A 25,343-nucleotide genomic window follows, 5' to 3' on the forward strand; every position below is an offset into this window, starting at 1 on the left:
TCCAATGTCAGCGTGACAAAGCGTGCACTAAAAAGGCAGTGAGCACCGTATATCGGCAATTCCCCATCTGTTCTCGGCCAGTAACCGTCGACTGGAGAGAATTGTCCGGGCACGGGCCTCTGGATTACAAACACGGTGACGTACTGTGGACAGGATCAGGAGACCATATATTCCGCCACTTTTCCTTGATCATTTCTGGGGCCAAATTCCTCCCATATGTGAAATTGTGTAGCAGAAATTGACAGAAAAAAAACCTCTCCTAAGTGATGAAGTAAATATATAACTTATAGGCTGCTCTGATGGTCTTATCGTTATTAAGCTACTGTCCTTGTACCCAGAAGATAGCAAATGTGGGTATTATCTCTTTGTTTCTGTGCTTTCCTCCTTTTGCCATACAGGAGTCCACATTTTAAAAGCTGGTAGTGTTCCAGGAGTCAGTTTGTGAATCAATTGTTTGGAACTTGGAATACATTTTCTCATGGAAACAATATTAAAAATGGTCAGGTTCCCAGGACAACCTATAACATGCCTACTTAATCTGTAATAAACGTTAATCTAGAACCTAACCAAGCTGTATACAATAGGCTTGATTTATTACTTGCAACGGGAATATATTTTTACCAGAGGGGGAGGCAGAACTCAGTCTGACTTCCACCCCATCTGAAATGCACACACATAAGCATTTCCCACCTTGTCAGCACCTGCATCTTGAGTGTGCAGAAATCAGCCCTCACAGTACATCTGGGTTGGGGCCCTGGACTGGTCCAGACTTCATCTGAGAGAGGGAAAGGGGGATTTAGGAAACACTCAGTATGGGAGCTTAGTGACAGGGTCATTTATGCAAAATCACCATACACAAAAATACAACATAAATCATCTATATGGCGCTGAATAAATGGACTGTGCAGAAACTGTTCAAGTGTGAGACCCTTTGACCTCAGCTGGACATGCTCTTCAGCTGAATCATGACCACGAGAGCACCTGGGCATTGATGGAAGTCTGAGTTACATTGTAGAACAACCACACAGACTTGAATGGCTTAAAATAATGAAGTTTTGGTTCTCACTCCCGTTGCCTAGCCATCCCATTTTGGTGGCAGGATTTGGGGGCGAGGTTCTGGAAGAATGTCATCACTCAGAATCCCTGGGTAACAGCACGGCCAACGTGGTGGTGGTTCACATGCCTCATGCCAGGTAGACACCTCTGGAGGACTCCTCTCTGGCAGTCAAGGTCTCAGGCTGGAGGTGGCCTGTGTCCTAGCTCATCAGCCAGAGCTAATCGCTTATCTTTCCCAAACACAAGATGACGAGACATGCAATCTTCCTGTGTGTCCAGAAGCATAGTGAGAGGTACGTCTAGGAAGGGAGCCAGAAATATTTGTGGAAGTTTTAAGATTGCCACACGTAGATTAACAAACTGTAGGGGCGCCTGGGTGACTCAGTCAAGCGTCTGACTTTGGCTCAGGTCATGATCTCACAGCTTGGGAGTTTGAGCCCCGTGTTGGGCTCTGTGCTGACAGCTCGGAGCCTGGAGCCTGCTTCGGATTCTGTGTCATCTTCTCGCTCTGCCCTTCCCCCACTCATGCTTTGTCTCTCAAAAACATTAATTTTTTAAAAAAAAAACCATTAAGCCTAAGCAGTTTTGAGTACTTTGGAAGTGTCTACCACTAATTTCGAAGATCTCAGGTAAGTGCTAGGAGAATATTACCAAGGACTGAAGTCTCAAATGCTTGAATAATTATTGAGGTTTGATTCTGAACGTGCTCTTATAGGTCATTTCTACCTATATTATAGAACTATATTTATATACTGAACTAAACAGTGGATTTTTCTGATAAGAAGAAAAATCCACTTGAACTAAAGGAACTTACTTGATGTCTTCTGTTGCTGCCAATATGAAGGAGAATCAATTTTGTGATTTTTGCTTTTGTCCTTGAATAGCACAAGAAACTCCTTCTCTTACACAAGACCTTCCTTGATCCATTTCCTCCCACAAAATCAAGCCTGCACTGTGACACGAGTAACCTGAGATTTACAGTCGGTGGGTTCAGGAGCTACTGTCTCTGATTCTCTCACCTAGTGCTTGAAGGAAAATTTATCATGCAGAGAGGGCTTATGGCTTATTATTCACCTAATTTAATTTCTGATCTTTAAAAAAAACCTGTTCATTGTAAAAGAAAATATTTAAATTTGCTGGGTGGAAAATGCTCACAGTTTTTAAATTTTCAAACATCTTGGTACACATAATTTTTATTCCCCTTAGTGCAAATTTTGATAATCAAGTAGAACTATTTTTTTTAGTATTGTAACAAAAATACTTGAAATCTGATATAAGATCACTTAAAATCTTCCTTGCATTTGCTGACAAAGTCTTGGGGATTTTAACAGTAGGTAAAGACAAAAATCCTTTAATGTAACAATGTTGATTTTACCTTTTTTCACACATTTTGGAACAAAAGTAATCATGACATGAGACTAACTGGCTCCTTAAATCATTTGGATGTGATAGTTACGTTTTTTCCGTGTGTGCGCGCGCGCGCATGTGAATGTCCTACTTACCTGATAGTGTTGTTTCTTTTATGAATCTATTCTTTTAGTAACTGAGCAAATATTTACGGAGGATCTACTGTGTAACCACCCTACAACAGGTATGCAAAGACTCCTGAGTTGAGCAAGGATAATTTTAGTGTGTTGAGACACAGTAAACAATTAAATGACCTGAGCATGTAACATGCCACATGGTGGGGAGTGCAATCAAGGGAAATAAAATTGGAAAGGAGAATGGTCCTGTTTTGGTTAAGTCTGTATCTTTGAATTGGCACATTATACTTACAAAATCATGAATTTGTTTTAAACAATATAAGGATTCTAAGTAAACAGGTGAAGAGGGAAGGAGGAGAAAAGAGGAGATGATTTTCAAGAAAGGGACCTTACACTTAACGATAAAACTGGTGTCTCACTGACCTAAAACTTAATTTTTTTTTTTTTTTGGGATTGCCTTTGTCACGTGTAACCCATCAGAAAGCACCAGACTGCTGCTTTGTTGACCTAACTCAGCATTTGTGGGTCTGTCCTCTAGAGAAATGATAAATGTGGACACGTTAAATCTTTCCCCCTTCTATTTATTTTCTTGCCTCTTGGGTTCATCCAGTAGGCTAAAGGGTTTCCATGCTGAGCTCCAGTTATTCATTTTTCAAGTGTTACAAGACAAAAGTGAAATCATTCGGGATTTTTTTTTTTGTTAACAGAATAGGTTTAAAACATGAAATTTGTGACCTCCAAGATAATGAAAAGGAGATCATTTGGATTAGAGTGTGAGTCAGAGGACTAGTCACTTGAGAGAGATCATGGGTTTGGTTACAAACCACCACGAGAAAGCAAACCTGGCAATAAAACCAGTGAAATGAATTTTCTGGTTTCCCAGGGCATGTAAATCATGTTTACACCCATAGTCTATTAAATGAGCAACAGCATCTCTAAAAAACATACATCGTTTAATATACATAGCTTAAAAATATACATAGCTTATTGCTGAAAACTGGTAACTATCTGAGCTTTCAATGAGTCCTGATCTTTCTGCTGGTGGAGGGTCCTCCCTCGATATCGATGGCTGCTGACAGTCAGGGTGGTGGGCGCTGAAGGCTGGGGGGGGGGGTTGGCAAGTTCTTAGACAACAGTGAAGTTGGCAGCACCCGTTGTCTCTTCTTTCGTGAACGATTTCTCTGTAGCAGGTGATGGTTTGATAGCATCCAACCCCCAGTTAGAACTTCTCTCAGAACTGGAGTCTGTTCTCTCCAACCTGCCACTGCTTTCGCAACTGAGTTCATGTGATGTTCTGTGTTGTCATCTCAACAGTCTTCACAGCGTCTTCACCGGGACTAGATTCCATCTCAAGAAGCCACTTCTTGGTTCATCCGTAGGAAGTAACTTGTCCATTGGAGTTGCGTCAGGTGATGCAGATGTTTGGTCCCACCTTCAGGCTCCACTTCTGAGTCCAGTTCTCTTGCTGTTTCCCCACATCTGCAATTATTTACACTGAAGTCTCGAGCCTTCAGTTTGTTAAATTAAAAAAAAAAAAAGTAATAGCTGAAGTACAAGCAAAGCCCAGCAAAGTGAGGTATGCCCACGTTTTTATTCTGTTTGTTCTTGCATGTAGACTTCTTGCGTCATATGCCGACAAATAAAAATAATGCTCCTTTTATCACTGGGGATGCTAGAAAGGAAATAAAATCAGTCCTTTTCATCAGTCCTTGTGGAAAGTTGGTTACTTCATTAGCAGCTCTTCTCCCCTCAATCACTGGGTGCTGCTCAAATTTGAAAGGCAGTGTAAGGGAGAGCCAATCAAAAAGCAAAACAAAAAGCCACAAATGAATGAAATGGAAACAATAAATAGTCTATTTCCTTAAAGAACTTGTTATGAAAAAGGATCTAGATCTCAAAAGTGGCAAAAGAACCAAAACTACAGCCAACCCAAGGTATGATGAATGATGACCAAGAACGCCTCGCACTCAATTTTCTGTGAAACACGTAAGTGTAATATCCATTGGCTACGTAGTTATATTTGAAAACAAAGATTCCATGTTAAGAGGTGAATTATTTCTTAACATGTCCAGCTAAACCCAAATGGAATATATTCAGATTTCTTAACGAAAATGATGGGAATGATGACCGTTCTCAACATGGAACAACTTTGGAATAGTAGGGAGGAGTTTTTTGTTCACTGAACTTTAATAAACTGTCCTCAAGCTTAAGTATTAATATTCTGAATGATAGCTAGGTAGATGTGTCAGATGGGTCTTGGATCATTTATATAAAATTATTTTAACTGTTGAGCCTAGTTCTCCCACAGTCATTGTTGAGTAGTGTGTGTGTTGTTGGGGGTGTGGGGCGGTTCAAAGTAGAAGATACTCTCAGGCAGCCTGAACTTCATCCCCCAATACCGGTGCATTTGGTTGCAATGATACCCACACCTTGTGCTGTACTGCCAGAGCTAGGATGCCTCTGTGTGCAGTCAGTTACTTATACAAAATCAATTTTTTTTTTCTCAAGGGGGGACTGACCCACCTGCAGTCTGATACTCCACGAGGCAGGGGTCAGGGGCTTGTGGTCAGAAGTGGTCCTACGAGGTTTTTCATAGCCTGTGGGGAGGCTAGTGCCTGCTTCAACTTCCCAGCCTTACACAAATGAATCCCTGATGAGCCTCATCCTGGGTGTGGAGTTGCCCGTCTTTACTAGAAACTGCAAATCAAAGCATATGCCCTTGTGATTGTGAGTGTCAGCTAACTTGTGAAACCAAAGTGTCTCCTCTGCCTGTGTCCTTGTAATCTTTCTGGCTTGGCTCTTTTCCCCTGCCCCTTCCATCCCTGATTAGATCTCAGCTTTAGCATCTCTAAAGGATGACAGCCTATCTGGTGCTACCTTCATGGAAATCTTGAAGACCCCACACTGTCTTAGATCAAACCATTAAAACTTCACACTTGATGGTAATCCATCTGTCTGTATTTTGGCTGGTGTATTGACAAACCGCCATGAAACTTTGTTTATGTAGGTAATGTTTCCAACAGCCAAAGGCCGTCTCTTTATCTCCTTACAGTAACCTAGGCCAACCTCTTCTCGTTCCTCCACACGGTTAATAGGGCATTGGGGGAGTTTTCTCTAAGGGGAGTGGTGGGGGGACCTCTGTGCTGCATTTAATTCCAACACTGCATCTCATGGTTCACCTGGGAAAGAAAGCTTTCCAGAAAGCAATAAACCAATTGTATGAGTACCAGCGACATTGATACATTAAGTCCTTAGTTTTTTTTCTTAAATTCCTGAGTCTTGAGGATACTAAAATTTATTTTTTTATATAAAATTGCATCACTAAGCTTGCCTAAATAGCATTCACAAGATTAGTTTTAATAGGCAGGCATACGCATGTCCAATAGAATTCAAGTCAAATTCAGGCGTTTCTCGAACTTTGCAGTTACATTCTGTATGCTGCAGTGCTTAGTTTTTGTGATACAACAGGATAATGAACTTAAGTTTGAAATAGAAAACTCAAGAGTGGATCGTTTCCTTCGCATCATGTGCTGGTACAGATTCACTCCTGCTTGCACTTGGCAGGGTTAACTAAAACAAGGAAGCTGGATTTCACTGGCAAATGGTGAACGGAAGATTTCCAAGCTTGCTTACCTATTTGTTTCCCCTATACTGAATTCTACAAGCTAGAGAAAGCTCAGACTTTGTTTAAAATGTAAGAATATTCAACTCTGGCAAGTTTAAGAAAATTAAGTTTGGCCATGGTAATTTACTGTATTCATCACTGAGGCACCATTAATGTGAGCTCTTTAAAATTTTGATGTGAAACTTTCTTGTTTACTGAAAGGTACTTATAAAAGAGAATGGTCTGATTTTCATACATAATGTAATGATCTATAAATGAGAAAAAATACTAGAAAACCTAACAGTCAGCAGTTCAAATTCAACTATTAGTAAACAGATGTAGAATATTTTAAGTCAGAACCTGTAATAATCTGCACATTAAAAACATACACATACAGTTTAAATGGAAGGTCATTTTTAGTCTTATTAAATTTTAAGTTTGTTTACTAATTTTGAGAGAGAGAGGCATGAGCAGGGGGAGGGGAAGAAATAGAGAATCCCATGCAGGCTCCATGCCAAATAGGTATTTTTTTAACTTGTCCATCTATTAGTATTGATTAAAGATCTTTACATGCGATTTCTTAGTTGCTTTTTGTTACATTGTACAGTTGAAGAAACTGCAACTTGAGTAACTTGTTCTGGGACTTGGGACTGACCACGTATGGCTAAGCTAAAACCTGAAGTCACGTGTTCTGTCTCCCAGCTTTCCAGAGCATCAAACATTCTGGTATTGATAAACGAGGACATCTATGGAGATGCTCACTTTTTGACTTTTTAAAGATACACTGTAACACAATCTGAACATAACACCATTACCACTGTCCTTACCGTGACTTCTTCAATCCTTCCACACAATTTGTTTTCCTTCTCATAAAGTGATGTTTTTATTTTCTACCAGAAAACGTAGTTGAAGAGATGGAGGGTTAGAGGGTGAGACATATAATTGTGGCCCATCAGTTTTTACTAAATTATGTAAAATTAGGGAGTGGAGCTGGCATTAGAAGTTTCTGGTCCTGGTTGTTTATGGACACCTGGGTAGAGTGTGCTTTAGAGGCATCTGTGTGATATGGCGTGGGGGTTACTCAAGAGAAAGTCTGTCACTTAGAAATGCAGGAGAATTCTCTATGAAGGAAGTCACATCTGGAATGTGACAAAAGGAACAAGGAACAGGAAGACAAAAGGAACAAAAATAAAGGAAGGAAAACAGAAAAAGTGAAGGAATTAGAAGGATCAATGGGACCCCCCCTAAGTTCCTCCCACTAAAAAAAAATGAAACTTTGTTTAATAAAAAAGATGGTCTATAATTGTTGGCATAGGCTAACTGATGCAGGGTGTTCATTCTCCATACATTCTTATGTGGTTGCAGAGTTCAGTTAAAAACAAATTTTGCTCAGGCTTCAATTCTACCAGTTGTAGAGATTCTAATTCAAAACTTGGTTTTGAGTGCAGTGCCCTGGCCACCAACAAAACCTGGGCCCTTCTTTGAGATAGAAAGTATTGGGATCCTCTCCAGAACTATTAAATTAGAAACCCTGAGGTTGAAGGTTTAATGCTTAAAAAAAATCCTTGAGGAGCCCCTGGGTGGCTCAGTCCGTTAAGCCTCCAACTCTTGATTTCGGCTCAGGTCATGATCTTGTGGTTCGTGAATTTGAGCCCCACATCAGTCTCTGAGCTGAGCGTGAGGCCCCTGCTTGGGATTCTCTCTCTCCCTCTGTCTCTGCCCCTTCTTGTTTGTGTGCGTGCGCCCTCAAAATAAGTAAACTTAAATAAATTAAAAAAAATTCTGTGGTTCTGATTTATGCATAAATTTGAGAACCACATCTAAAGTCCTATAGTATTCACTTCAGTACTGTGGACTACTCTAATACACAGGTAGCAATAATCTAGATGAATACACAGGTAGCAGGACTGTGATTACTCTAACATGCAGGTAGCTTACTATAGGTTATTCTTTGTTTTTAATTTTTTAATGTTTTTTTCTGAGAGACAGAGCATGGGTGGGGGGAAGAGCAGAAAGAGAATGAGACAGAATCTGAAGCCGACTCCAGGCTCTGAGCTGTCAGCACAGAGCCCGACGGGGGGGGCTCTAACCCACGGACTGCAATATCATGACCTGAGCCAAAGTCAGATGCTCAACAGACTTGAGCCACCCAGGCGCCCCACTGTAGGTTATTCTAAGATGCGGGTAGCACTAAGAACCTCTGGACAAAGGGATCTCTGAACTCCAGGCCCCTAAAATTTCATTTAAATAAAGGCTGAAATTCAGTAAAAGCTAGAGTACACCCTACTTCTTGGATTTGTTTTGCTCTGTTCTACAGATTTCTCAAATAGGAATATTATTGAAGACTAAATTAGCTACTACATATAAAACATAGAATAGTGTCTGACATAGAAGAAGAAAATACTCATTTTTAGTTCATTTACTGCTGTTTACTTACATTTTTGGCAAATATACTGAAAATTTTACTATGAAAAAGGCTCTAAAAATCACTTGTTAGAAAAATTTTATTTATACTTTCTAATAGGATTTATTTTATACTAATCAAAAATTCTGTTTACCTGTAATAAAATAGATTCTTTCCATGAATATTAACTCCTGTGTAAGTCAAGTAACATTATGTCCTGATCCATTATTTTGCCAGACATATGTCAGCAGTCATTTCCTTTGTAACTGATGAAAAGGGTCCAGACCATTGGAATGAGACTGTTCCCTGCTAAATAGAAATGCGTAGAGTATCAGCAAACTTTTGTGTCTCTGTGAGCACTTCTATAATTACGTAAATGGATTCACTTTCCATCAGTACTGAGTCACAGACTATAGCTAAAATATTTTGAAATAGATAATCTCCAAATTTATTTAAAGTATTTGACTCTAATACAGGGTGACGTGAACTCATAGCTGAGCCAAAAACTAAATTTTGATCATTGAAATTTAGATTGTTGTTTCAGATAAATATGATTTTGTCATAATTTCCTATTTTCAATGGTCTTCTAGTCTTTAACCAGATAGAAGATGTTGAATTCTGTGGATGTAAGTTTTTTTCACCTGTAATAGCATTTGGCTGAACCATTTTGAAATCTCAAATGCTCAATTTTAAGAGAGAAGACACCTGGCTTTTTGTTATAAATACATCAATAACTAATTTTATGACCTTGGATAAGTCATAAGCTTCAATTCTCACAGATAAAAGGGAGAGTGAATCAGATCTCTGAAATCTTAATAGCTCTGTGTCTATGTGTATCCACCCAGGCTCCACCTAGGAAATAGACTTTGAGAGAAAGTTACAGAACCTTACAAGTAATTTTGAAAGGGGGATGGTCTGTGGGAGGCAGGTTTCTCACTGTTGGAGTAGCGGTTGCTGATAAGCAAAGAGAAGACTAGAATGATCTGTGCGTGAACCCGCGTTTTACTTAATGGAGATACTGTTGGATGCATGTAGAAAGGTGCACAGAGAGGTAGGCACACACATCAGTTAGCTCACACACAGTTCTGTGCTCCGTCAGTGGGGAGGGCTTAGAAGCCACTGGACGTGGTGCCCAGACCTTAGTTAATACCATTCTGTGTTCAAAGCAATTAAGATTTCTTTGGAAAATGGCTGGGTCCTAAGACTGGGGCGATAGCTATATAACAGCCTGGGACATCTGAGTTTGCCAGAAAGTAAGGAAGCTCTCAAATCCCACCATCGTGGGGTTATGTCCAAGGCACTCAGGAGCTTTTTGAAAGAGCTTCTGATGGCCAAATATGTAATAATTTGAGCAACGCAATTAGACTAATATTGTACCCAAAATGTACAGTAAATATCCTTAAGCCTATGCTGATACAAAGAAATGACTGAATAAATAAGAAAAGACAAACCTCTCCTGTAAAAGAATTATAGTTAATATAAACACTCCAGTCTCCGGGGGTAGGGGGGGAAAGAACTCTCTGCTCCTTAGGTGTGGGCTGCTAGGGATTTCCTGCCAAAAAGTACTGTGTGGAAAGGGCAGGAACAGTACAGTGATTAAACCGACAAACACGGTCTCAGCCAAGTGATCACGATTGACATGAATAAGTCACGTCTGTAGCGTGTATCCTTGATAAATGACAAACACAGCATGTTACCTCTGTGGTCTTCTCCCACCCTCCCCCCCCCCCCCCCAGAAAAAAAGTAACCCCAACTAAGCCATAAGAAAACAGTTCCCCAACTGGGATTTTAAAAATATCTGCAAAACACCTGACTGATATACCCCAAAACTGTCACGGTCATCAAAAACAAAGTTTGGGGCACCTGGCTGGCTCTGTCAGTTGAGCATCCGACTGCAGCTCAGGATCTCACGGTCAGTTGGTTCAAGCCCTGCGTTGGGTTCTGTGCTGACAGCTCAGATCCTGGAGCCTGCTTCAGATTCTGTGTCACCCTCTCTCTCTGCTCCTCCCTTGCTCATGCTCTTTCACTCTCAAAAATAAACACTAAAAAAATTAAAAACCAAGTTTGAGAAACTGTCACATCGAAAAGCCTATGGACACATGACCAGTAAATATATGCTATCCTGGATGGCGGGCTGAAGCAGGAAAAATGCAGAAGGACCCTGGCTATCAGCTAGAAAATCTGAATATGAATTTCAAATCAAAATAGTATGCAATATTGATTAGTTGTGACAAATGAACCGTAATATATTTTCAAAATAGAAACTGGGGTAGGTTGAAACTAATGTATCCCCAGTTTTTCTGAAAATCTAAAAACATTCCAAAATTTTTATTAAAATTTAGTATTTTAAATTTGACTAAGGATTTATAATGTAGTCAGTATTTTACAAGATGATACCAAATTTTTTTCTGGATGTTTATTTTTTTTAAATGTCTGTTTATTTTTGAGAGTGAGAACGCAAGGCACGGGGGGAACAGAGAGAGAGACACACACAGAATCTGAAGCAGGCTTCAGGCTCTGGGATGTCGGCACGGAGCCGGACATGGGGCTCGAACTTCTGAAGACTGAGATTGTGACCTGAGCCAAAATCAGATGCTTAACCACCTGAGCCACTGGAAAAAACCAACTGGGTTCTTTTTTTTTTTTTTCTCCTGGAAAGACCTTATTTTTGGGTTTTTATGCTTTTCAGACTTCAAAGGTAAGACATTGGCACTGATACTGGCTTCGTAATATACATGGGGGTGGCTGAGAATTCTAGTTCAGTGTTTCAGAGGTTTCTGTAGGTATCCTGATATGTTCCTCTAAAGAACGTGAGAAAAATAAGTCAACTTCTAGAGTGCCAAAACTGTCACTCTAGGATTGCAGAGACATTGGGGGATTTGGAGTAAGGAGCCGTGTGCGGATGTGGAACACTTTCTGCAAGGACGGCCCATATTTCTAATTGGAACTGCTCTCACGACCGTCTTCCTTATTCCATTTGGCTTTTGTTAACCATGTTTTTTTTTTTTTTTTTTTTTTTTTTTGCTTCAGAGAAGTGACGTCTTTGCAACTGCGAAGATAAGCGGCTAAACTGTACAGTGATAATGGAGAATTAAGCAAAAATACTGAATTCTTGGGATGAGCTATCTTTTGATATTAGAAAAAAAGCCCCAACTAATTTTGCTGGCTCGTTTAAAGTAACAGAGCATGGCTGGTTTGCCGGAATGTTTTCTACATGCCTGTGTCTTTCCTTCCCTGCTGACAGCTCTTGACTTCACCTTTCTCTCCAGACAGCCTGCCGACTATGTTAGTCTCTCTCCACACCCCTCACTTTCTCTACACTCTCCCTCAGGGAAGCTGAAATGTCAGCTTTGACTCTGAAAAAGATGCATTCACCATTGGCTCATTTCTCCTTTATGCCATTCTTCACTGTGTTGTTTGCCTGTGCATATGCAGTTAATCCAACTGTAAGAAAGGACTGTGGTCGTTATTTTTAGTTGCCTTCACCCCTAATCCAGTTGAGACCTCCCAGAATCATTGAGAGAGGAAAACTTATCTCTGATTCCCCTGCCTGCCCCCTACTCATTAAAACCACAACACAACAAGACCGCTTGCAAACTTCCAGTGGCTCTGTTCCAAATGACGGGGGAGACATTAAAGTTTAACCCATTCCTCCAAACTGGGTGCTGCTCTACCTAACAGATGAGAAGTTGAGGGAATAGTTGCATATTACTGTAAAAACAAGTGTATCCTAGTTTATGATGGAGGAAACGTCCATTTCCTTTTTAGTAGGAAGGATGGTTTCTGGGAGTGTGGGCTCTTGATAACCAATGTTAAGTTCCCCCTAACACCCAGTCAGTTTCTAATGGAGTCTCTGATTGTACATATAAAATAACATTCAGTATGTTAAATCCTTATTGTTACCCTCACAGAATCGCAGAGCCTCCTTAATTTTGTTTGAAAATCCAATGAGACCCCTTCCTCCAGGGGGGTTAGAGGGTCCAGTCTTATCTGGGATAGCAATGGAGCCTAGAACAGACAAAGCTGTCGCTTAGCCTAGAGATAGGAATGTCCAGGGGGAAAGTCACAGAGGGGTGGCCAATAGATAGGGGCCAAGGGGAGAGAAATATTGATGAAAATTAAGTTCAGAAATGAAGATCAGTTATTAGAAAAGGATCCCTTCATAGGAGTTATTAGACATCTGAATAGAATCCAGTGAAGAATCCACTAGACAAATGTGGCTGACCAGGGACATTAAACTTAAGGGGGGGGGGGTCACAATTGATAGGATTAGGCAAAAGAAGCTACTATTTGACATGTTGTGTCTATGAGCATCAAGAGAAAGTCCTCCTGCCCAAATTACAGAAGATAGAAACCGGTGTTAATAACAGCTTCCTAGTGCACAGGGCACTCTTCTGAAGGAAACAGACCTGGTCTCTGACACATGAGCAGATCCTTCATTCTGCAATAAGATATTGGAGCCACCACCTTGTAAATGATAGCCAGAAATGATGTGAGAAAGAGAACATACTTAGTTGCAGTTAGAAAAGAAATTTAATGATGCAAGCATAGACGATAGTAACTAAGCCAAAACTTGAAATCTGAAACCTCTTTTTATTAAGGAAAACATTAATTGGTATTCTGTGAAGTTCTAGATTCCAACAATTGCTTCCTCAGTAGGTGTGACAAGGTTATTAAGACTGATGTGAAATTACTCCCAACTGTTAAAAAAAAAAAAAAAAAAGTTTACAGATTTAATATAAAAACATTTGAAGGTTTTGTGGTTTTTTTTTTTTCCATTTGGAAATTTGGCAAATAAATTGCCAATTCTTTCTATAGATATTGTCCCATAATGAAAACACATTCAAACAAGAGCTGTGTAGGAGGTCTAGAAGTATATACAATGCCATGTACCATAAAGAATCCTTCAACTCTCCTGGAATGATGTAGGTTAAAATCAAACTAGCCAGCTGTCTCCAGTATCACAGTTGACAGCTAGGGGATAGGTTGTTGCTGTATTCCTTATGTCAAGAAATCTCCCTCTTCTAACAGTGGAAGTTTTCCATTCAAACAAAGCATTTTGTGTAGCTCAGTGAATAAAATGCATAAAAGCTGTTTACTTTGAAGCTGGTAAGGGTGAGGGGTATCTTTTTGACCACTTTGCCGCCTCATCAGCCTCTGCGGTGGCCCCAAGTAACTGGGGAATTCTAGGGTTTTCTGGAACATAATTTTAAAAACGCTGGTGTAACTACATCTACATAGCCTTCAGCTTCCAAATTGCTGCACTCTTGTATTAACAATTAGTTAATTGTTAATTGGAAGCCATAGGGAAATCACTGAACTTCTCCCCACCCCACTAATTTTACTGAGGAAAAATGGCACATGGTAAAAATGCAAATAGCAAAAAGAGTTACGTAAAAATGAGGCTGCTTCCCATATTTCCCTGTTGTATTTTCCCTGATATATTATGTTTCTTACAAATATTTCCAAAATAGTTGATGCATATACCTGCACACGTGTGTATTCACATGCCCCTTTTTTTATACAATTGAAAGTAAAGTGCATACAGACACGCACTTTGTTTTCTGCACCTAAGAATAACCATTAGAGTTCTCTCTATATTTGAGTATATACTTTCATTAAACGTTGCATGAAACTTCAATATTTGAATGTCAGTATTTTATCAATCAGTAATAGACTCTTTATTAGATTAAGATATTCATAAATTAGTTATTTAATGGCCATCTTTACAGAGATATTTGCAAATGTGTGCAAACACTTATGTATGATGGAGTCCCGGGGTGGAAATGCTGGGGAGTTACTGCAGAATTGCCCTTCTGTGAGCCATGGAGACCAACATTGACCATGGTCTGAAAGGGACCAGACTTCCCGTTCCTCCATCACATGCTATGTCATCACATCTATTTATCTTTGTCAGAGATTTGAAAACACTGCATCATTTTTTATTTTAATTTGAATTCCTTAATAGCTTGTAAGATAGAACATATTTTTATATATTTCAAAACCATTTCATTAACTTCTTTCTATAAATTGCCTGTTCATAGTGGTAACCAATTTTCTAATTAATTTCTAAGAACCTTTCTAATATTTAGGAAGCTGCCCTTTTTTTATATGGTTTGGAGAAAAGTCTGAAGTTTTCTATTTATTATTTATGAATTTACATTTTTGGCTTCTGATTTTGATGTAAACGCTAATTGTGAGTTCTTTCTAATGTCAGACATATATACACACATGCTGTCTGGTGGCCTAGATAAAATGCATCATTAAAACAGAATTCTCCTTTGTTTCTAGGAGAACAATACATATCTTTAGTCATGTGTTTCTTCCGTTTCAGTAATGAGGGACATGTAGGCTTATTTTTTCCTTTATTCATGGTTGTCGGGAATTTCACAGTCAAATTGAATAGTCAAATTTCTTTTGCCACCATTTTTAGTAAACTTTATCCTCCACTTTACAGTAGACTTTTCATTGTAGCTTCATATTTTATTGGACAACTTAAAAATATTGCCATTTTGTGGGTGTATAGATTCCAATTCATATGGGGTGTGTTGTGTGTATGTATCAGCCAGGGTTGGGGGGAGACAGGATCCGTTCTAAGCAGCCATGAAGTTAAGAATTTTCCTTCTTGTAATTAGAAGCACAGTGTTCCGGATGTATATCTCTAGCAAACTGCCACAAAAGAACAATATGTCCTCATTTATGATGTTGGGAGTTGATGGGCTGAACTATGTGGTTGTCACATGTGTCCCCCCTCATGCAGTCGCCGCTGAAGGTGGTGCCATCAAAAAACTCTGCTGACCTTCTATCACTTGTATTGGGATGGCTGGCTGAGCGGGGACGGTCCTCTGTGACCCCCCCCCCCCCTCAGGGGACGAGCTTGACCTCCTCTGCAGCCTGACCATCTCCACAAAGGTGGGTTTCTTACATGGTGGCATAGAATCCTAAGAAATTCAAGGGCAGAAAACCTAGATCTTGATTCTCCCAGGGATGGCCATGAAAGGATTTGGGACCATCTTTAATCTCAGATACCATGCAGTAATGGTGCATTACTTTTGGATAAGTTTCTTAGGAATATATACTGTGTGGGTATATATATATACATAAATATAGATCCATGGACGTTCTGTGCTCCACCATATGTAATTCTGTGCATGTGGTACCACTGCACTAATGGCATGTCCTACCCTTCATCCCCTCCTCACCACTGAACCAGCTGGCTATCATAATCCCCTGTATATCTATCTAGATCTAGATCTATTTGGAAATAGACACAGAACAATAGGTTTTAGGTGAGATTGCTTAAATATTACTGATATAATGGTAACTTTAATGCAGTGGTGTAAGAACTTTTTATCCGGGGAATTGCTGGGATGTTATAATTCTTTGAGGAGGGGGCTCAGCAGGGAATGTATCTACATGCTCACATAATCACGGACATTTTGAGTATGGTAAAAATTTATGGATGATCTTAGCGTTTTGTCAGGATAAATGGATTTTTGGGAAAGTCAAAACTGCAGTGCTACAGACGCCAGTGGTTGCACTCGGACGGATGTGACGTGCAGTCCTGGCTCTGGTCTCATTTGCCGGGAGCCTCTGAACGCCGTCAGCTTCCGTTTCTCCTCCTGTGCCAGGGTTGCCTGTCTATCGCAGCATAAAAAAATACCCCAAAGCTTGGAGGCTGCAAACAATAAAGGTTTATTATGTCTGTGTGGGTTACCTGGGAGCTTTTTCTACCAATCTCCCTTAAATTTGCTTGGACGCTGCTGGCTGGCCTAAGCCCTGGTTCAGCTAGGATGGCTGAATTGTCTGCAGTCTGCACGTGGTCTTGCGTTGCAAACTTCCTCACCGCATGGCGATCTCTGGGTCCCAAACAGTGCAAAGGCGGAGATAGCAGTCCTGTTGAAATCTGGGCCCTGCGACGCACATGATGTTGCTTCTCCCGCCATCCACTGATTAATAGACCAGGTTCACGGTGGGGCGAAAGAGGCTGCACTTCCTGGTGGCAGGAATTGCAAATGATACATAGTCATATTTCCTCTTCTGGAGGCCCTAAAACCTCAAAATGTCAACAAAAAATAATACACGTGTTTAACGCAGTGCCTAGATTTTCAATGCGTTTTCCAACATAAAACTTTGGCTGTTCTTATCATTTGTGATTGCTATTTCCTGAGGACTTCTCAGTGACCAGTCCCTGACACGTTCAGAGTTTGTAATGAGGCTGCAGGAGGCACAGCTGTATTCTCCTGACAGTGGCTCCGGTTGGTATGAGTTTCAAATGCACCTTTGAAGTTAAAGGTGATTGCGTTCGGGACTACCACCTTCCCTGTTCCTATGGCTGGTTTCCTCCTTTACTGCTCCTCATTTTTCTTTATAGCGCATATTCCCACCTAACATAAGTACGTCTTCATTTGTTTATTTCCTCTCTTCTTCACGAGATAAGGAAGTCTGTATGCTTGCTTTCCTTTTGGAACCTCAGGGACAAGAAACTGATGTCTGTCAGGTTGAAGGGGTGAATGAATGATTCCACCAGTTGCAAAACCCGTACCCTGTTAACAAAGAGTGGGACAAGCAGTTGAGTATGACTGACATTGGTTTTACAATGCTGAGTGAACAAAACTTGTTTAACCTCAGTAGCTTTTTTTTTTTTTTTTTCTTGGCTGAAATTTATATTTCCGAGAGTCTGCCCCACCTCCCAGGGCGGGGGGGGAAGGGGGGGTGGGGCGGAAAACAACACCTACTGAACAGCTTACCATTCCTTTATCAGCATTTTAAACATTCCTGAAGTACAGCAAAATGCATTATAACCTCAGATAACTTTTTTTTTTTTTAATATTGTGTTTTTAGCTCTTGGCTCAATGTCCCAGAACTTATATTCAAGAAATCCTACCAATCCTAACATGCCTTCTGAGGCTCCTCTGAAATACTGTAGAATAATAACTGATTTCTCTTGACAAACTTGTTTAAGGAGTCAGATTTAGAATAATTGTTTCTGAGTATCTATGAATGATGGTACTTTGTTATGAAGGACTTGGTTGTGTATCATAGTTAATTTGAAAATCAGCGTGGATTGCTTTACTTAAAACGCAAAGTGTAAACCTAAGAGGCTTCACGATGACATAAGATTATTTTAAAAAAAAATTCTCAGTGGCAAACACTGTTTTACTAAAATCCATCTCTTTAGATGGGAGAAAATGACCTAACGCAGAATGAGGTTTCAAGACCAATATTGTATGAGTACCGTTTAAATCTGTTGTATTTAGTGGACACAAGTGAAGATAATTAAACTTTGGAATGTCAATTAGACATTTTAATTAATAAACATTGAACCTTTTTGTAAAGAACATAATGTAAATATATACTTTTTTTTTCCATGCATTTTTATTCCTAAGGAGTCTGGTGGGTTCTTTGAAAGTAAAAATGGTCTTTAGAGCCTGCCATTCTGGCATAATTAATATTATGCTGAAACAGTTCTTTCCGTTTATAAATGTATTTATCTTACTTGATTTGAAAATAAAGCGATGAGGAAGGTAGAGCCTAAACAATTATCTGCATTTTTCAGGCAGAACTGCTGAGGTTCAGAGAATCTGTCACACATGCAAGGTGCACAGCTGGTGAGTAGTGGAACTAAGACTAGAGTCTGGGTGGTCTACGTTCTGCTCCATGAACACCCCGACCATAACCACCACCTCTACAGGCACAACACTCAGATTCCATAAACTCCCCTCAAGACCCCTATGAAGAAGGTGCTATTAGCCTCATTTTTCAGATGGAAAGATTGAGGTTACAAGGGGGCACATAGCATGCCCTAGGTCGTAGAACTAACAAGTGGCTGAGTGGATAAGTGAACCACAGAAGTTTGTGCCTGTGATAAATGATCTTTCCTTTATGCTGCTTACTCTTCCTTGGTATGTTATGGGAATGTTCACTTCTCTTAGTGTTTCCACCAGCTTACCAGAACCATGGTTCTGCTAAGATTGAGGGCTTGAGTGTGTATGGACTTGTGTATGTACTGTCTCTATGTAACCTCATTCCTTCTGGTTATCCCTCTCTCTCCTGGTCTTGTTGTTTTTAAGCTCTGTACCAACTGGTACCAAATGGAAAATATCGATGTGCTATGGTGACATTTGCTCTTTTCCAAGTTCAAGGTGCTCACATTTTTATTCTGAATGAAGTTATCGCATTGATTTTTCAAATCCTATAAAGTATGAAGCCTAGGACAGTGTGAGAATCCACCCTAGGAGCAAGGACTTTAAGATGATTTGTGACTGCTCTTCAAATGGAACAGAGGGGGGTTAGGAAGTATTTCCTGTAAGGATGATGCTGATTTTCATCGTTGTAAAAAATCTTGCCAGAATTGAAGCTATATTCATTCTTCACAAGCCAAAATACCTTCGTCATATATATGGGTGCTAAGAATTTTTTAACTCATCTTTCTGAGAGCTTATTTGGCCAAGAATTAGAAATAGAATGCATTTGTGAATAAGTGGATATCTGCTCCAATTCCTCAGTTCAAATTCCGTTGAAGACAGAATGAAATAGAGCACCCATAGTTCTGTTCTGGGGGCTGTGGATTGAATTAGAATGGAGATTGAAATAATTGTTGTCCTTAAAGGCAGAGAATCTAGTTCTTCGGCAAGAAGATAGGGATGTTTTCTTTTCCATCTACACTCCCTGTTCTATTAAGTGGTTACATATATCATTTCAATTACAGTGGGATTGATAATCTAATTCCAATGTCAACACGTTAATTCTCTGACATTGAATTAGAAATAAGATGAGATTTCTTAAGAGCTTTTAGTAAAAGAATGCATCTGAAGCTTATGGACCTAAAAGGGAATGACTAGGACACTTCATGACTCAAATCATTTTTAATATAAATTATTGCATACTTATCAAATATGATGTTTAAATAGTTTAATTGGAAATTCTTAAGGGGTGCCTGTGTGGCTCAGTCAGTTAATCGTGATCCTCAGGGTCGTGGGTTCGAGCCCCACATCAGCTCTGTGCTGACAGCTCAGAGCCTGGAGCCCGCTTCAGATTCTGAGCCTCCCTCCCTGTCCCTCCACTGCTTGCGTGCTCACGTGTGCACTCTCTGAAAAATAAACATTTAAAAAATAAAATGGAAAATACCTTAAAAAATCATTTGGGTTTAAGAAAATGAAACATTATAGGAAACAAATGCTCATAAGGTGTCAGTATTCTAGCAGATAAGTATCCTTGAGTCTATGTATTTTACACATGACATGATTTGCCTAACACATGCATTTGCTTTCCGTAAATGTACAGAATTGGTTTCTATCGTGTAATTCTTTGGCTCACTTGAGCTTTATCATGATAGCATGTCTTAAAAACTTCCTACATTAAGGGCATAGTTTTTCAGTCTGTGAACATGTCTTTCACAAGTGTCTTTGATCCCCAGTGGGGGGGCCCCAGTGCTACATTTCCACGTTGAAGAGGAGAGTCCCAAGTCTGATATGTCCTAAATCTTAATTCCATTTATCTCCCAACAAAATATCACAAAAATATTTCTACTCTCAAATGTTGGGATGCTGGCCGTAAGGAATGCACCGCTCCCAGAGCTTCTCCAACAGAAACTGTTGTTCCTCCTCACGGGGACGGTTCTTCTCTTTAGAAACCACGAGGTGTTTTTTCTGGTGAGTTATTCCAGGAGTGTAGACTTGTAACAGCTGACCGAAGGTCCTGGAGGAGATTGCTCTTCGGTGCAGTAAACTGAATGTACACCATCCTCCTGCTTATGGGGTGCGGGCCCACTAACAGGAGAAGCTTTCCCTGCCCGCGTTTACTTTACCATCCAATCCTCTTAGTTGAACTGCATGTTTGGTACGGTACTTACTGGGTCACGATGAGGAAACCCTGCCTCTCTGTTCACTTGGATTTGGAAGATGGGAAGTCTTGCCTGTATTTCCCTCTTCAGTCTTGGCATAAGTGGGAGCTCTCTTTATATTAAAAGAAAGAACACTTTTTGGAGAGGCTGCAGATACGCCTGGGGAGATCATTAGTAGGTACTTCAGTGGCTCTTGCTTCAGGTTGTTCACGGTGCTTTGTAATCAGAGTAAACCGTGTTAGGTCTTCAGGGCTGCTGGTACAACTTGGATTCAGGAGCGTGTCGCAGAGCGTAGTGGAGGCTTGTGTGGAATTATTCCGGGATGTAGCAGTATCTACCCTCCCTGAGTGAGTCTGTGTGTCTTGTTTGATCTTGCCGGAGCATTTGGTCTTTGTGTCACATATATGCTTGTTGAAATTTGTAATTATCTTGCCGTGGACTCCGTCTCTGCCATGTTTGTTGCTCTCAGACATTTGGCACCGTGTAGTCCATGAGCCTGTAGAGGCGAAGTATTACTGCAAACGACACTACCCTGTAGTAGTGGTCCGCTGGACAAAGTTACCATGTGCAGAGGCAGAGTATGACTCCAGACAACACCACCCTGTAGTACTGGCCCATTGGACCCACTTACCATGTGCAGAGGCAAAGTATTACTCCAGACAACACTACCCTGTGTTACTGGTCCATCGGACAAACTTAGAGAGGTATCTACCTTGGGTAGAGTTTTAGAAGTTCGAAACGAGCATCTTGGGACCCTAGGTTTTTGGCCCGCTGGATCAGTGCATGTAAGAATTTGACAAGATGCAAATCAACAAATGGTTCTTGCTCAAGTGACCAACAGGCTTTACACTCTAGTGTCTACTTGCACTGTTCAGATTTTCAAGGATGATTGGATTAGACCTGCCTTACTCTCTGAGCCTGTTGAAGCCAATGTCCTAAACTTTTCAGATCCCATAATTTTATACCTCCTTTAAAAGGTGCTAGTGATTCAAACCCTGTCACATTGACTCCTGCTAAAGCTAGTAGCCCACTTCCAGAATTTTCATTCAGCACTGCTGGAAAAAACATGAGTCCAGTTATTCCACCAGACATCCCAAGACCTTAGGGTTTGGGACTTAATCATGGACACACACCTTATAGTAGCATCCTTCATCAAGGACTTGAGGTTCCAGGATTCAGGACTGGTTTTACAGGTGTGCCAAGTCGACTGGAGCTAACAATACAATTGGACAAGTGAGACCGTGATGTACTTATGTACTTAGGAATATTGATCCCTTGACTTCCAATTTATTTAGTATTCAACTGTGTATTGACTGTTCAATCATTTACTCTAAGTGTTAGAGAATAGCATGTTCAGGTTACATGAAATCAAGGAAAATTTTTGTAAAATTTATTTGGGGCTGCGAGAACCTTCTAAATATTAGGGTTTAAACAGGCTTCCTTTAGAAAACATGTTTCTCTAAATTTGAATTTTGATTTTTTTTGGTTTTGCTGTTGATTGCAGTGTGATAGACATTATCTTGATAAGAGGAATACTTGAAGCAGATCTGTCACATTATTAAATATTCTCTTCAGTGAAATTTATAAACATGCTTCTTGAATAATGACATACATTCTAGGAAAGGGGAAAAAAAAAGTGTCCATTCTAAAAGTCTCTCTTACAGCTTTTCCAAACTTAATTGATACGTTTTTCTTTGAGGTCCTCCTGATTTATATCGTGCAAAGGAAAAGTAAAAGTTTTTATCAGAAATTCTAGAACATGTTCTGTCTAGCCTAGCTTAAAAGACTTATTGATTTTCTTAATAGTGTTTCTCATTAAAATATTTTGTTACATTTGTAAGTAGTTCTTAAAGTGTTTTATTTTGGTTAAATGAATAACAAATCCTTTGTTAATGAACAATGAAGGAATTCTAGTTTTCTGTATTACATTTAATCAAAGACCAACATTTAAAAAATGACATAATAAAAAAAATACTGACATAATGATGGAACTTAAATTTTTTGTCACCCTTTTGATTGGCATTTTAATCTTAGCAAAAAATCAAATATATTGCCAAAATATATGGAATTCTATGTATAATATGGGATTTGATATCTTTTCAAAGTTGCATAAACAGTTTGAGTTTATATTATGATTTTGCTGAAATAGACCTTAGTTTATAGAATACAGTAGTGGGAGATCTGTAATGGTCAATTTCTAACTTACTTTGCTTTGTCAAAGTCATAAATTGTCTGATGAAGTGTGAGAATCGCATGGATTATTTTTTTTTGTTTTGATTATTTTCCAAATGTAAATGTTAAGGACTTGCCAACATGGCCAGTATTACTTATAAAAAGTATCACAAGCAACGTTCACCAATTAAGACAAAAAAGAAAAAAAAAGGTTGGGGTCATATTTAAGGTAGTTTGTTCAATTGGATGAACCTAGAGAAAACCAGATGAAGGGAAGAAAGGGGAAGAGTTATTTAGTTCTTGCCAAAAACACAGATGATTCAGGTCAAATTCATTGGTTAATAATGATTCATTTCTCCATCGGATATGGGTGTTTAAGATTTCATTAATTATCAACCACAAATCAATGAGCGTTTTCATTTGAGATAGTAGTATAGGTTGCCTTTATGGTTAAATTAAAAAAAAAACCTGTAGCTGTTAAATTCAAACAAAATGAACTATAAACAATGTATCAAATCGTACACTGATAATATGGAATGTGAGGAGTCCAAGTTTAAACTTTTCAGGTCTTCTCAAAATCTTACCAAAACTCCCAAAGGGCATATTCAGGTAGAATTCTATTCTTTCTTTTTTTTGTTTTGACATTTTTATTTTTATTTTTTAAATGAAATTTGTCAAATTGGTTTCCATACAACACCCAGTGCTCCTCCCAAAAGGTGCCCTCCTCACTACCCATCACCCACTGTCCCCTCCCTCCCACCTCCAGAATTCTATTTCATAGTTGGTAAGCAGAATGGTACAGTCCAAGACTGCCCTTGAATTCCCCTCCAGAGGAAATTACTTGCAGGAAATGGAAACAAGTCAATGGGTTATTATTTGATACTTTATCACCTATGAAGAGAGCCATGTAACATATACAGCATATTATGAATATGAAAGACGCTGCACTCCTGATGATTTTTTGCATAATAACAGGTACTGAAATTGTTACATTTGCTATGATCTCATATGGTAAAAACAATTGCATATGTTCTTGTATGTTGTGTGCTATTTCAAGCACGCTGACTCCACAGTTCCCTCCGAACATAAATGTCTGGTTTCTCTAAATATAAGCAGGAGTGCCATGGGCTCTAATTGCCCTGAGCCCAATCAGGTATATTTTTAAGGGTAAGAAATCATTTAGGGCAGTGGGAGATGGGGACCAAGACCTAGAATGTAGGTGTCTGTAAGCATCACAGAAAAGATTGAGGAACCGCTTCAGAGCCCAGGGACCACACATGAACAGCCGCGAAGGATCTCCTTTTCTGAAGCAGACTCTAGGTCACGGGGCCCTGGGAACCCATGCCATACCCAGGAAACTCAGCAGCACCCGGACCAAGCTCCTGCAGATGGAGTCGTGGCCACAAGCCTGCATTGTCTACAAGTTTCCAGAAACCAGCAGCGTCACACAGGTTCGCTACCTTCGACTTGTAGAGGAAACCATCTGATGTGGGTGTCATCGGGCTGATACAGAGAGACGTCAGCCGGGCTGTTTGCCGTTCTGCAGATTCCAGCATCACACCCAGTCCCGGCCTCTGCTGATTGCGCCCCCTTCCTCGGGCTTAATGGCCAGCTTAGGGGCCCGGTCCTCCTCGCTTGGCGTCACTCAGGCCCCTTCTCTGTCTTCCTCTTCCACTTGTCACTGCCCCACGATGGCATGGGGCCCATCAGGACAATCCCGGATGATCCCTCTGTGTTACATTCCACTGATGAGCAGTCCTGGACTCATTTCATGTAGTGTAACCTATTCTCAAGTGCTGTATTAGTAATCATCTTGTTTATGGTATCACCTACTGTATGAGCGGTCATCTGGTTTATGGTATCACCTAGCTCTTAAACTCCTTAAACTGTGGCCTAAAACCGAGTGGTTCACGTATTTCTTAATTTCTGTATGTGTTTTCAGTGTTGTTTTGATTTATTATTGGCCGCTGATTATTTGGACAGCTGCAACACCACACGCTTTCTCTAACGCTTTCTGCCTCTGTGCCTTTCTTCGTCTCATGCCTGCCGTTTCAGGAGAAGTTTATAAATTGAGGGTAACAGACCTGCGTTAATTTTTTTCATATGAGCACAAGTTCTGATTATATCCCTTTCTCTGACAGTTTGCACCAGCCTGACTCTGACTCACTTTTTAAAACTCTTCTCTTTTGGCAAGAAATTCCTGGCTTTCCTGGGTGCCTTAGCTGACACTTGTTCTTGGATGACTGTTGCGTTGTTTTTCTTGGTTGTGAAACAACCTTCGCTCTTCTAGAATGACCGTGGGAAATCGGATAGTCACCAGCCAAAGGAGACCTAACTGGGGCTATGTTCTCTACTCTTTTCCCTTTTCTCCACCTTTTTTTAATACTCTCATTTGTGTATTTTTAATTTTTAAAATCTGGATACAGTTGAGAGTTTCGGGCAAACAGCATAGTGATTCCAGTGCTCTACATCTGCTGTTCTCATAAGTGCATGGATCACCACACGGCACTGTTCCCACCACTGCTCCCGGTGTGGTGCCTTTGTCCAAGGGACCTCCTCACTTGGTGACAGTGACCGGGAGCCTGTGCTTCTCACTCCCCCTCACCCACACTCCCTGTCCCTCCACGCACTTCCCCCAGAAGCCAGCAGTTTGTTCTCTGTATTTATGGGTCTGTTTCTGTTGTCTTGTTTCAGATTCCGTGTCAGTGAAATCATATGGTAATTGTCTTTCTCTGGCTGACTTGGTTCCCTTGGCATGATACTCTCTGGGCTCATTCA

General features: G+C 40.1%; 2 pseudogenes; both read left to right on the forward strand.

Annotated features, from left to right (window-relative positions):
- The window catches only part of LOC112851471 (zinc transporter 6-like), a 61,779-nt pseudogene extending 40,801 nt beyond the window's left edge, over positions 1-20,978 (forward strand).
- Positions 20,979-21,025: 47 nt separating this feature from the next.
- On the forward strand, positions 21,026-21,638 carry LOC147575736 (zinc transporter 6 pseudogene; annotated as a pseudogene).
- Positions 21,639-25,343: the final 3,705 nt, after the last annotated feature.

This window comes from Puma concolor, chromosome D2 (assembly GCF_028749965.1).
Source record: "Puma concolor isolate L17-30 chromosome D2, mPumCon1.1.hap2, whole genome shotgun sequence".
NCBI classification, from domain to species: domain Eukaryota; kingdom Metazoa; phylum Chordata; class Mammalia; order Carnivora; family Felidae; genus Puma; species Puma concolor.